The sequence below is a fragment of the Bombina bombina genome, chromosome 5 (assembly GCF_027579735.1).
Source record: "Bombina bombina isolate aBomBom1 chromosome 5, aBomBom1.pri, whole genome shotgun sequence".
NCBI classification, from domain to species: Eukaryota; Metazoa; Chordata; class Amphibia; order Anura; family Bombinatoridae; genus Bombina; species Bombina bombina.
Window position 1 is genome coordinate 131,614,184 of NC_069503.1, and position 15,090 is coordinate 131,629,273.

Here is a 15,090-nt window from a genome sequence, read left to right on the forward strand (position 1 = left end):
TGTATTCATCTTTTAAACATGTAAAGAAACCTTAATTACAATAATTAAATTTTAATTTTAACTTTTTTATTTTTATTAAAGTATTGAGTACAACATAATACAATACATACCGGTGTATATATGTGTGCATATATATATATATATATATATATATATATATATATATATATATATATATATATATATATATATACTGTATATATATATATATATATATATATATGTATGTAATATATACTGTATATATACTGTATATATATTTATATATATATATATATATATATATATATATACACACACATATACATAAATAAATAATGCAGATTTTTTAAATGATATATATATATATATCCTATAATATAAAAGGCCAAGTGTGTTTGTCCGAAGCTGTCATGCACAGTAGAGACAGCGTGAGGACAAACACACCTGGCCTTACACAAATTAACCTGATCTGCTGTCAGGAGAAAGTGGGCGGGGCCGGGCAGAGCGGGCGGGGCAAGGATGTGGCGGGGAGGGTTGTGACGCGGGCGTGGTGGAGGGCGTGGCTGGGTGAAGCAGGTGGAGCGGAGGCGTGGTCTGTAAAGAGAGTGCGCAAAAGAGTGGGGAGACAGAGCAAAAGAGAGGGGCGAGAGAGAGCAGAAGAGGGGTGAGAAAGAGCACAAAAGAAGGGGGAGAAAGAGCACAAAAGAGAGGGGGGAGAAAGAGCACAAAAGAGAGGCGGCAGAAAGAGCACAAAAGAGAGGGGGGAGGAGCCCAAAAGAGAGGGGGAGAGAGCACAAAAGAGAGGGGGCAGAAAGAGCACAACAGAGAGGGGGAGAAAGATCACAAAAGAGAGGGGGGGCAGAAAGAGCACAACAGAGAGCAGCAGACAGAGCACAACAGAGAGGGGGCAGAAAGAGGACAACAGAGAGGGGGAGAAAGAGCACAAAAGAGAGGGGGGAGAAAGAGCACAAAAGAGAGGGGGGAGAAAGAGCACAAAAGAGAGGGGGCAGAAAGAGCACAAAAGTGAGGGGGGAGAAAGGGCACAAAAGAGAGGGGGGAAGGGCACAAAAGAGAGGGAGCAGAAAGAGCACAAAAGAGAGGGGGGAGAAAGGGCACAAAAGAGAGGGGGGAAGGGCACAAAAGAGAGGGGGGGAGAAAGAGCACAAAAGAGAGGGGGTAGAAAGAGCACAAAAGAGAGGGAGCAGAAAGAGCACAAAAGAGAGGGGGGAGAGAGAGCACAAAAGAGGGGGGCCGAAAGAGCACAACAGAGGGGGAGAAAGAGCAGAACAGAGAGGGGGAGAAAGAGCACAAAGAGAGGGGACAGAAGGAGCACAAAAGAGAGGGGGGAGAGAGCACAAATGGGGTGAGGGAGAGAGCACAAAAGAGAGGGGGAGAGAGAGCACAAAAGAGAGGGGGAGAGAGAGAGCACAAAAGAGAGGGGGAGATACAGAGAGCACAATAGAAGGGGGAAGAGAGAGAGCACAAAAGATAGGGGGAGAGACAGAAAGCACAAAAGAGAGGGACACAGAGAGAGAAAGCACAAAAGAGAGGGGGGAGAAAGAGCACAAAAGAGAGGGGGACAGAGAGAGAGCACAAAAGAGAGGGGGGAGAGAGCACAAAAGAGAGGGACACAGAGAGAGAGCACAAAAGAGAGGGACACAGAGAGAGCACAAAGAGAGGGAGCAGAAAGAGCACAAAAGAGAGGGGGGGAGAGAGAGCACAAAAGAGGGGGGCCGAAAGAGCACAACAGAGGGGGAGAAAGAGCAGAACAGAGAGGGGGAGAAAGAGCACAAAGAGAGGGGACAGAAGGAGCACAAAAGAGAGGGGGGAGAGAGCACAAATGGGGTGAGGGAGAGAGCACAAAAGAGAGGGGGAGAGAGAGCACAAAAGAGAGGGGGAGAGAGAGAGCACAAAAGAGAGGGGGAGATACAGAGAGCACAAGAGAAGGGGGAAGAGAGAGAGCACAAAAGATAGGGGGAGAGACAGAAAGCACAAAAGAGAGGGACACAGAGAGAGAAAGCACAAAAGAGAGGGGGGAGAAAGAGCACAAAAGAGAGGGGGACAGAGAGAGAGCACAAAAGAGAGGGGGGAGAGAGCACAAAAGAGAGGGGGAGACACAGAGAGCACAAAAGAGAGGGACACAGAGAGAGAGCACAAAAGAGAGGGTGAAGAGCACAAAAGAGAGGGGGACAGAGAGAGAGAGCACAAAAGAGAGGGGGAAGTAGAGAGAAAGCACAAAAAGAGGGGGGACGAGAGAGAGCATAAAAGAGAGGGGACAGAGAGAGCACAAAAGAGAGGGGGACAGGGAGAGCAAGGGGTAGGACCGCTGTACTGCAAAAAATGGCCCGTGTACACAGGCTTTAGGACTCATATATATATATATATATATATATATATATATATATATATATATATATATATATATATATAATGCAAACAGATTTCTTTATTTCAATTATATATCTATCTATAGATATATCTCTCGATATATATATATATATATATATATATATATATATATATATATATATATATATATATACAACTATTAAAATTATGGGTAGGCAAAGGTGCGTTTAAAATCCTCCACGTAGGCACAAAATGTACAGAGAATAACTCATTGTGTAGTCCATTAACAAATCTAGACAAGTCAGAAGGCATGCTTTTCCCACAGAAGACCTCTGGATACATTGGGATCGATTTATCAAAGGCTTCTTTGTGAGAACCTGCAGTCTGTATCATAGTTGCCAACAGTCCCTGATTTCCAGGGACAGTCCATGAATATTGTTGTATGTCCCTGGATTTTTTTTGTCCCTGGAAATGTCCCTGAAAATCTCTTTTGCACAACATTTGTTGTTTGCATATATATATATATATATATATATATATATATATATATATATATATATATATATATATATATATATATATATATATATATATATATATATATATATATATATTCTAAACTTCCAGAAATAAAAAGCTATTCCTATCCAGCACTGACCAATCCCTATCTATATAATTGGATTATGCATAGTCTAAAGTGTCAAACCTTATAGTAGCATAAAAAAGTGGAAATTACTCTGAAACCAGTCATATACTACACAAAAAAGGAGCATTAAAGGAGTATTTATTTGGAACAACATGAGAAGGTTATATATAACAACCTGAAGGATTCTCTCACAATTCCTATCATAGTGCACTATGAAATATTCCTACCAGCTGGAAAAATCATATAAATTATATGTAAATAAGACTTATAACTTATTGAAAACCATATTCCTGAAAAGAAATTGCCTGTTATTGATCACAGGAAAATTAAAAGTCCCAGACTGTAGTATAGAAGAGAAATCCTAACAGTTCCTCATCTCATTTAAATAGATTGTGTGAAAACATAGGCCACAAGTAGTTGATTTGTTGAATATAACTTGATACTGGTGGACAACCTGCAGAATGGCTACTGTGTTATACTTGTTTATGCTGAAAATCATAAGAGCAAATACCGCCGTAGCGATAAGTATTAACCAGTCCTTGGCTTCAAGACACTTTGTGAAACAACATATTCCGCCGTAGCGGTAAGTATTAACCAGTTCTTGGCAATCAACAATACCCAGTGTTTAGGAAATCAAGTTCCGCCGTAGCGGTAAGTATTAACCAGTTCTTGGCTCAGTAACAAACACTGTGTCTGAAAGTGTGTTCCGCCATATCGGTTATACTTGCGGTTGTTGAGAGTCCCACTATCGCAGTGCTGCACCTCCTGGATCCCTTCTGTCAACACTGTAAGACAGGTAATTCCAGGGGTGCTCCTCTCAAGATACTTTGTAACCCTTTTTGTCTGCGGTTGTATAACTCCAGCCAGCTACACGCGTTTCACCCCCAAGGCTGTGAGGCTTCTTCCGGCTCCAAATTCAATCAGTAGTTCACAGGTGTGTATGGAGTTCCTTTAAAGAAAACATCACAGAGGAAAACTCCTCCCTTTCTTGAAGCCTTTTTGAATCAAATATTATACTTGGGGTAAAATAGTAACTTTGTTTAACTAAGACAAAATATCTCAATCGTTGATACATATTTAGGTGTTAAACATAAAGTTATAACTATGGAATTGTAGAAATTGTAGGAAGTGCATTGGAGCCCGGGTCCAGACACGGCAGGAGCGCATACTGAAGACAAACGCCAGCCGCCTTGTGCACGATCCTGTTGGACAGATTTTCCCTCTTACCTGGGGTGGTGAGTAACCGTCCTTTGGTATTGCTATGGTCTTTCTGTGAATATTTCAGGCTGCAACAGATATCACATACGGCTCAGTTCATGGAACATTGTTACACATAGCGTTTTTGTGATAGTGTATGCGCTCTGCTTTTTGCTACTCACTAACTTGCATCTCTCATGTTATAACTGTGGATTGGAGCTGGTTGTAAATCATTTTTCTTTTTTTTCTGTAAAACGGATGTTTTTTCATGCCCATGGGAGTGTGATTAATGTGCCACAACCTTTTGCTCACACAGAGTTACTTGGATTAGCGTTTATACTCTCCCTAATATCCACACATTTAAATTGGATCTTTTTCATACTGGACTAACCTTGGGCTAATTTGACATTGGGAAAATTAGACCCCGTTTCTAATTTATATACCTTGGACATATAACAGCTTAACAAGTGACTCTGCTTAAGACAGGTAATTCCTGGGGTGCTCCTCTCAAGATACTTTGTAACCCTTTTTGTCTGCGGTTGTATAAGGCCTCCAGATCACATCAATCTTTAGTTGTTTAGATGGTGAATCTTTGTCTCACGGTTTCCAAACAAACAATCCAGCCAGCTACGCGTGTTTCACCCCTAAGGCTGTGGGGCTTCTTCCGGCTCCAAATTCAATCAGTAGTTCACAGGTGTGTATGGAGTTCCTTTAAAGAAAACAGCACAGAGGAAAACTCCTCCCTTTCTTAAAGCCTTTTTGAATCAAATATTATACTTGGGGTAAAATACCTTTTTAGGGTATATATGAATTGTACATTTAACATATATGTCATCACCAGTTTAGCATATCTTTAAGTTCATGTTTTATATTAAGTTATAACCCTAAAATCCATAACAGGATTATTATTTAACATTGTTTATTAGACACTGTGTATTCAATATTCATTCCACCATTAGTTTAGCATATCTCTAAGTTTATGTTTTACATTTTCTTATAATTCGAAAAACTATAATAGGACAATTACTTAATACTGTTCTCTATCTTGTATAACAGTAATTTTGCCTAATTGTAACAGATAAGGATACAAGGCATATGTAACTATGGTTCAGCTTCTATAAACTTTGTATTACACATGAATAGAACAATAATTTTCTAATGACACTTATGACATTGTACATAGATCGCCAACTGTCTCTGTTTCATGTCTCACCCATTAAAACACTAACTGATATTGAGTGTAACACTGTTTAAAATAACAACAATAATCTGAGAATTTCGTTCTTTGTTTTTAATCTTTCCAACAGAGACTAGGCGTGACTTGTCTTTGAGGGGTTAACTGTAGTTTATGTCCCAATCAATAGTAATGGACATCAGCTGAATTTTCAGACACTAGTTTTCCCTTTAAAAGGCGAGTCTAGCCTCCTCTCTGCATGTCTATGAATAAGAGTACAGTCCGTACTCGAAACTAGTCAGACAATTTTCTATGTCTATTTTTCTACCCTGCCTTGCCTCTGTCGATTTTTGTACCTTTACTCATGTCTTTACAGCGGTTGTAGCTGTTTAATTTTTTAATGGCTTTTCAAATAAAGACTCATTGTTTTTAAGCTATCCACAGTAGTGCCTGCATCTTCTCTTTTTCCTATACCTACATAGTGGCTGGGTTTCGCCACTGCTACGGCACTCCGTTGGCTCTCTATGGAAGGACTATACTGAAACCGGCGTCACTTCCGGTTGTCTCGCTGAGCCCGCAGACGCTGCCAGGAACGCCGCACCTAAGTGTCTCTCATCTCATAGGAATATTTCATAGTGCACTATGATAGGAATTGTGAGAGAATCCTTCAGGTTGTTATATATAACCTTCTCATGTTGTTCCAAATAAATACTCCTTTAATGCTCCTTTTTTATAGTATATGACTGGCTTCAGAGTAATTTCCACTTTTTTATGCTACTATAAGGTTTGACACTTTAGACTATGCATAATCCAATTATATAGATAGGGATTGGTCAGTGCTGGATAGGAATAGCTTTTTATTTCTGGTAGTTTAGAGTTTAAATTTACCACTTTCCCTTTGCACCAGGGGTCTGATAAGTACTAATAATTCAGACCACTGTAACCACCCCTTTTTATTGGTAATACTGATAGTGCTGACAACATCCCCCTTTTTTACACACATATATATATATATATATATATATATATATATATATATATATATATATATATATATATATATATATATATATATATATATATATATATATATATAGCCAAAAAGACGTGCACTCTCAGGTCTTTCACATTAAACTTACTTTATTCCTGTAACGTTTTCGGAGGTCTCGCCTCCTTCATCAGCATAGTTAAAATAAAACATAGATTACATATAAATAGTGACATACTCACTCATACACATCATTTCCGGTAAACAAATACTGCCTAAATACTTGTACCAACTCAATTCGTGAAAATAAAGCATGAACGGATCTCTCCTACATATGTGTACTCACAATAACTACACTGCCTGGTGCTAATAATATACATAAAAAACAAAACATAAAAAAAACATAAAAAAAAATGTTTTACGAAACGGCTGCCCATTGTCATGGCAACCAGTGTATACATCGTACCCCTATCACTCTATGGGGAAAAAACAAGAACAAATGTGACCCACAATCCTGTGTGGTAATTATGCTAACTCAAATAGTGCACTGTGCTTAATTCATATGTATACATACTATCCTAAAATAACCAACTGAGAAAAAATGAACTGCCTACTTTAATAGGAAACATTGAAATTGCGTTGCAGGATGTTAGACATACAGCACTCTAGTTTAACATAAATGCACCATAGAAATAAGTAATGTGTACACTTAAGGACTTCTTGGTTGCACCCTGATATTTTGCAGGGGTAGGTGTCAATAAATGCCCAGAATATAATAAACCTTCAAGATGGAAATGTGTATTTTTCAATCTGGTTATCCCTGATTACTATGCTGGGTATAGTTTAAGAAACCTCAACATTATGTAACCCCTGGCTATTTCTATCTGAGTGCATATTAATCAGGTCCCCCTAGTCAATACTGACTAGCTAGATAGAACTACACCATTACTTCAATGATCTATAGCTAAAGCTAAACGATCATGTCACACATACAACCGCCTCATTCATTGTCAGGATCACCAGACACATGAAGATATATTTCAGTAGAGACAATGATAAAATTAAAAACAAATATAGATCAGGGTCCTCCTATTCAATGCTGTAATACCCCTCTGGGTGATGGTTTGACTCTATAGGTCCAAGGAGTGCATTGTCATTCTCCACACAGAACCATGCAAGGTATCATAATGCTCCCATGATCTTTCTTCGTGTTAATTGATTTTTCACTCTTCAGGATCCTGAACCACACTAAGACCATTCTTGTATTCCAATATCATACAGCCTCACTTGATTTCATATAGTGTGATTTTCAGGCTGTTTAGGGAACCAGAGTATCCTTTCCTTCATGGGTTAACCTGCATAGGTTATCCTTGTTACTCGAATTTGGAGAAATTATCTCTGCATGGTTCTGTTCAGTCATTGTTCTATCGATGTTGGATGCCAACCCAGTTTTGTTAGCCTTGTAATGATGAGTCGGCTATGTGTGTTAATAAACAACTGGTAACTCTAAAGCACCACTACCTGACTTCCACACAGGTATTGGAAATACCACAGACCCCCATACCTAGTGCTGTGTATTCACCGGGCTAGGTAATCCCCCATAACAGGGTTCACCCAGCCCAGGATTCACAGAGTCATGGTAGTCTAGGCACTGTACCCTAAGAATGTATCACACCTTACAGCCGCATTACATTAAGGCTTTGAAATCAGGAGTTGTGTTGAGCCCACCTGGGTGCACCGTGCCCAACCGATACATCCACTGTGCCTCCCGCTGCAGGAGTACCTTGCTTCTATCAAATCCCCTATCCAAAGGGGGGACATGATCGATAAGTGTGTATCTTATTGATGCCACCGGATGTTTGTACTGTGCACAGTGCCTGGCCACTGGTTGGTCCGAGTCCCCAGACTTGAGAGCTGACCGGATGGCATGTCGGTGATTTGCCATTCTTTCCCTGAGTGTGCCTGTCGTCTTGCCAACGTAAAAACGAGAACACGGACACACCAACAGATATATGACAAATGTTGTTGTGCAGGTGATGGAGTGGCGGATACCAAACTGCCTATTGGTATGTGGGTGATGAAATGTCTTTGTATTGATGAGCCCGTTACAGGTAGTGCACCCTAGACACCGGTAGGATCCCCTGATGTTAGTGTGTGTCATGGGTCTGTAACTTGCCCTTGGGTCAGTCTTGACCAGTAAGTCCCGCAAGTTTGTGCCCCTCCTGTAACCCACCATAGGTGTAAGGTGGTTACTGAAACGTAGCTTTGGGTCAGAAGACACAATCGGACAATGTGTCCTTAGGACCAATCCAGCATTCCTAGTACTTGGAGAAAATGTAGTGGCCATTATAAGCTTTTCATCTGTGGTTTGTCTTGGTTTCTTTGCTAACAATTGTGTCTGTGTGTAGTTATTGTGAGTACACATATGTAGGAGAGATCCGTTCATGCTTTATTTTCACGAATTGAGTTGGTACAAGTATTTAGGCAGTATTTGTTTACCGGAAGTGATGTAGCGCACCACTTCCAGGCACTTAGCACTGATGGAACGCAGTATGCGTTCCAATATCGGCAGTTTGGCGCCAAGGGAAAGGGGCTGGTTTTGAGTGGTATGAGTGAGTATGTCACTATTTATATGTAATCTATGTTTTATTTTAACTATGCTGATGAAGGAGGCGAGACCTCCGAAAACGTTACAGGAATAAAGTAACTTTGCTGTGAAAGACCTGAGAGTGCACTTCTTTTTGGCTACTATTTGTTTTCAAAGTTGCACCCAGGCAGTTTTCCATTTGAGGGCAAGATCTGGAGTTTTGGATACCTTTATTAAAGACCAGGCGTGCCCCTCCTGTTTTAACCTCATCATTCTAACCACTGTATATATGGGACTGTTCTCTGCTGATTGGCTCTAATATTGAACAGGACTTTGCATTGTAATCATCAACTCCACTGTGAGCATTGTTTAGCGTTGGCCTGTTTTTCACTTGTATCCAATTATGTCATCTCAAGGGGATGGCCATCAAGACTCCACTGAAGTTGCTGTGGATGTGGTCGAGGATCCGGCAGGACAAGCCAGAGCAGCGCAAACAGGGACTGCATCTTATACCCAGGACGATGCTAACCGCATACTATTTGCCCCATTATCCAGGACAACTGGTGAGACTCCCTTAAACTTGTATTTTGCACTGTTAAAACTTAGGAACCGTGAGATAGATTTATCCCTGAAAGTTACCTTTCAGACTATCACAGGAATGGGCATATACCAAGGGGCTTCAGAGTACATAATATTCCCACTATTGGTAGGGATAATCCCGAATTTAGGAAGAAATGGTGCTATATTTTGAACAAATGTTCATTTGATTTAATATTGTTAGTTATTGAGGAGGTTACATCTATCTTAGCCAAAGTTAAAACAGAAATCCAACAATTTGAAACTACACATAATACAACACTTGCTAATGACCAACAAGAGAATTGGTTATCCAAAATTAACACACAGATTGAAAAGTATAAGAATGATTTTTTCATTCAAAAATAGGAAGTTGGATGCTGTCAAATCAGGCTACACTCAAGTCAAGGTGTATAAGTGGCTCACTGGCACTAGGGAAATCCAACCTAGGAGAAGACAGCATGACAGGCGTGTACGTTTTGACACGGTAGATACCAGTGGAGCAGAGTCCACAGACACTGAAAGATCACATGGCAGTAGATCATACACCTCATCCAGTCCAGTAGATACATTTGATCAATATAATGTACAATCCACCCCTCGACATTTTTTAGGGGTCACAACACGGTCACGGGGAGCAGACACTCTAGACCCCATATCAGGTGGGCGGGCACCAAGACACAGACCCCCAAGAAGGGGGAGACGAAGGATGCAATAATTAATCTAAGCTCCCATGTTCTATCAGTAGATGAAGTACAACTGCTCAAGAAGGGACTTTCATTTGTCCCCAGTACAGTAACTACTGAGTATGAGCAAAAGTTGGACATTCACAAACTGAATAGAACATTGAAGCTTAAGGAGTTTTTTTCAAAATACTGTGCCTGAGAATACCAAAACTCCCATTGAACGCAATTGTCATATACAGAGCACATTTGAACCTGTAAATTGTAGTGCCAGTACCAAAACTTTTATACGTATGGTCTCTCAGGACCTAGATAAGGAAAGGGAACACACTACATGGAAACACAATCTCACGCCAGCAGAAAGGAAGGCTATCATAACACTCCAAAAAGATACCTCCCTTGTCATAAGACCGGCGGACAAGGGAAGGGCCATTGTCCTCCTTGACTATGACTATTATAGAGAGGACAATGTGACCCAACTCTCAGATACATCAACCTACATTGCTTTGAGGTCTGACCCAACTGGTATCTTTAAAAAACAACTAGATGACCTGTTATGTATGGGTTGTGAACAGGGATTTATCTCAGAACACATACAAAGATTTTGCACTACTCTTTATCCTAGGATACCTATACTGCATACGATCCCAAAAGTCCATAAAAATGCGGAGAGACCCCCAGGACGCCCCATAGTATCAGCTGTGAACTCCTTATGTCAACCGGTATCGCAGTACATTGATCTGCTATTACAGCCGATTGTCAAGGAAACACGGTCTTTCCTGCTAGATACCGGTGAATTCATTAGATTGCTGGGGGCTGTTCACGACCATAGAAACAAAAGTTGTTCCAGCTGGTGCAAAAAAAGACTTTTATTGTGCAAACATTTTGGTCACCATGGACGTGAACAGCCTTTACACAATCATTTCCCACTTAGAGGGACAAGAGGCTGTGAAAGCACACCTCGTGAGTAGCCCCTTGTATGAGGGACCACCAATTGAATACCTATTGGCATTAGTGGATTTCTGTCTAAACAAGAATTATTTTAGATTTGAGGATAAATTCTTTCTGCAGGTAGCAGGTACAGCCATGGGGTCATCCATGGCCCCCTCATATGCAAACATATTTATGTCTCACTTTGAAAATCTATACCTATGGGGTAAATGTGATTCTTCTATCACTTTCTACCGTAGGTATATAGATGATATCTTTTTGATTTGGAGAGGGGGCATGGATGATCTTCATGGCTGGTTTGATTCGTTCAATAACACACAGACCACGGTTCGGTTTAAAATGTCTGCCGATTTGCAATCCATCAATTTTCTTGATCTTAAGGTGTTCAAGACGGCACAGGAGTTGGGGTGTACACTATTCAGCAAACCCACAGACAGGAATTCCCTGTTGAGATCAGATAGTTGTCATCCCCCAGCACTACTTAAAGGCATACTCAAGTCACAATTAATCAGAACAGTGAGGAATAATTCTGACCCTAGGAAGGGAGCCTCCCAGTTGTTTGAAATGGGTGAAAAATTTGCAGAGAGAGGGTATAAGACACAACACATCAAACAAATGATGGATGAAGTGTCACAATACACACAGACACAATTGTTAGCAAAGAAACCAAGACAAACCACAGATGAAAAGCTTATAATGGCCACTACATTTTCTCCAAGTACTAGGAATGCTAGATTGGTCCTAAAGACACATTGGCCGATTGTGTCTTCTGACCCAAAGCTACCACCTTACACCTATGGTGGGTTACAGGAGGGGCACAAACTTGCGGGACTTACTGGTCAAAACTGACCCAAGGGCAAGTTACAGACCCATGACACACACTAACATCAGGGGATCCTATCGGTGTCTAGGGTGCACTACCTGTAACGGGCTCATCAATACAAAGACATTTCATCACCTACATACCAATAGGCAGTTTGGTATCCGCCACTCCATCACCTGCACAACAACATTTGTCATATATCTGTTGGTGTGTCCATGTTCTCGTTTTTACGTTGGCAAGACGACAGGCACACTCAGGGAAAGAATGGCAAATCACCGACATGCCATCCGGTCAGCTCTCAAGTCTGGGGACTCGGACCAACCAGTGGCCAGGCACTGTGCACAGTACAAACATCCAGTGGCATCAATAAGATACACACTTATCGATCATGTTCCCCCTTTGGATAGGGGAGGTGATAGAAGCAAGGTACTCCTGCAGCGGGAGGCACAGTGGATGTATCGGTTGGGCACGGTGCACCCAGGTGGGCTCAACACAACTCCTGATTTCCAAGCCTTAATGTAATGCGGCTGTAAGGTGTGATACATTCTTAGGGTACGGTGCCTAGACTACCATGACTCTGTGAATCCTGGGCTGGGTGAACCCTGTTATGGGGGATTACCTAGCCCGGTGAATACACAGCACTAGGTATGGGGGTCTGTGGTATTTCCAATACCTGTGTGGAAGTCAGGTAGTGGTGCTTTAGAGTTACCAGTTGTTTATTAACACACATAGCCGACTCATCATTACAAGGCTAACAAAACTGGGTTGGCATCCAACAGCGATAGAACAATGACTGAACAGAACCATGCAGAGATAATTTCTCCAAATTCGAGTAACAAGGATGACCTATGCAGGTTAACCCATGAAGGAAAGGATACTCTGGTTCCCTAAACAGCCTGAAAATCACACTATATGAAATCCAGTGAGGCTGTATGATATTGGAATACAAGAATGGTCTTAGTGTGGTTCAGGATCCTGAAGAGTGAAAAATCAATTAACACGAAGAAAGATCATGGGAGCATTATGATACCTTGCATGGTTCTGTGTGGAGAATGACAATGCACTCCTGGGACCTATAGAGTCAAACCATCACCCAGAGGGGTATTACAGCATTGAATAGGAGGACCCTGATCTATATTTGTTTTTAATTTTATCATTGTCTCTACTGAAATATATCTTCATGTGTCTGGTGATCCTGACAATGAATGAGGCGGTTGTATTTGTGACATGATCGTTTAGCTTTAGCTATAGATCATTGAAGTAATGGTGTAGTTCTATCTAGCTAGTCAGTATTGACTAGGGGGACCTGATTAATATGCACTCAGATAGAAATAGCCGGGGGTTACATAATGTTGAGGTTTCTTAAACTATACCCAGCATAGTAATCAGGGATAACCAGATTGAAAAATACACATTTCCATCTTGAAGGTTTATTATATTCTGGGCATTTATTGAAACCTACCCCTGCAAAATATCAGGGTGCAACCAAGAAGTCCTTAAGTGTACACATTACTTATTTCTATGGTGCATTTATGTTAAACTAGAGTGCTGTATGTCTAACATCCTGCAACGTAATACGCAATTTCAATGTTTCCTATTAAAGTAGGCAGTTCATTTTTTCTCAGTTGGTTATTTTAGGATAGTATGTATACATATGAATTAAGCACAGTGCACTATTTGAGTTAGCATAATACCACACAGGATTGTGGGTCACATTTGTTCTTGTTTTTTTCCCCATAGAGTGATAGGGGTACGATGTATACACTGGTTGCCATGACAATGGGCAGCCGTTTCGTAAAACATTTTTTTTTATGTTTTTTTGATGTTTTGTTTTTTATGTATATTATTAGCACCAGGCAGTGTAGTTATTGTGAGTACACATATGTAGGAGAGATCCGTTCATGCTTTATTTTCACGAATTGAGTTGGTACAAGTATTTAGGCAGTATTTGTTTACCGGAAGTGATGTAGCGCACCACTTCCGGCACTTAGCACTGATGGAACGCAGTATGCGTTCCAATATCTGCAGTTTGGCGCCAAGGGAAAGGGGCTGGTTTTGAGTGGTATGAGTGAGTATGTCACTATTTATATGTAATCTATGTTTTATTTTAACTATGCTGATGAAGGAGGCGAGACCTCCGAAAACGTTACAGGAATAAAGTAACTTTGCTGTGAAAGACCTGAGAGTGCACTTCTTTTTGGCTACTATTTGTTTTCAAAGTTGCACCCAGGCAGTTTTCCATTTGAGGGCAAGATCTGGAGTTTTGGATACCTATATATATATATATACATATACACACACACACATATATACAGATAGATAGATGATAAATAGATATGGTGTATTATTTAAATATAATTCATTCCTAATGGAATATTATTATTATTGAATGGGTTCACATATTTGTCTTTCTAATTTTTATGCTGTGTTGTAAAAATAACCATATGCCCAAAATGTGTTCCAGAGACTGGGTAGGTGTAAGAGCTTGGTGCTGTAATCTGTATAATAAACTATGGATAAGTCTAAATTATACTATTACTTTCAAATGGGTGTGTTTTGATTGCAGAACTGAGTGGGCGGAGCTGTTGAACAGTAGGTCGTCAATACTCCAGTAACCCGCTTGCTTGCTCTGCTGCAAAGTGTCCCTGGAATTTTTTTTGAAATGTTGGCAACTATGCTGTATTTATGAAGCAGCAATCATCAAAATTGTGTTCTTGTACAATGATGAATACGGACAGCGGAATTCAGCCCACCAGAGGCAAGCTGCGGCGGACATGGGGTGCATATGTACGCCCCTGTCCGCTGTAGCTTGATAAATCGACCCCAAAGTTTCCAATGCAGCAAAGAATTCTGGGAAGATATGCAAATTAGGTTCACGGCAGTCATTGTGAACCTCATTTGCATATCTTACCCAGCATTCTTTGCTCCATTGGAAACAATGTATCCAGAGGTCATCTGTGGGAAAAGTATGCCTTCTGATTTGTCTAGAATTGCTAATGGACTACACAATGAGTTATTCTCTCTATATAAATACAAACATAAACTTTTATTTAAATTTAAGAAATCAAATGCATAATCTCATCCTCAAAAATGAATACTAAGTTAGTTGTTTTTTTTAAGTATTAATTTAACTA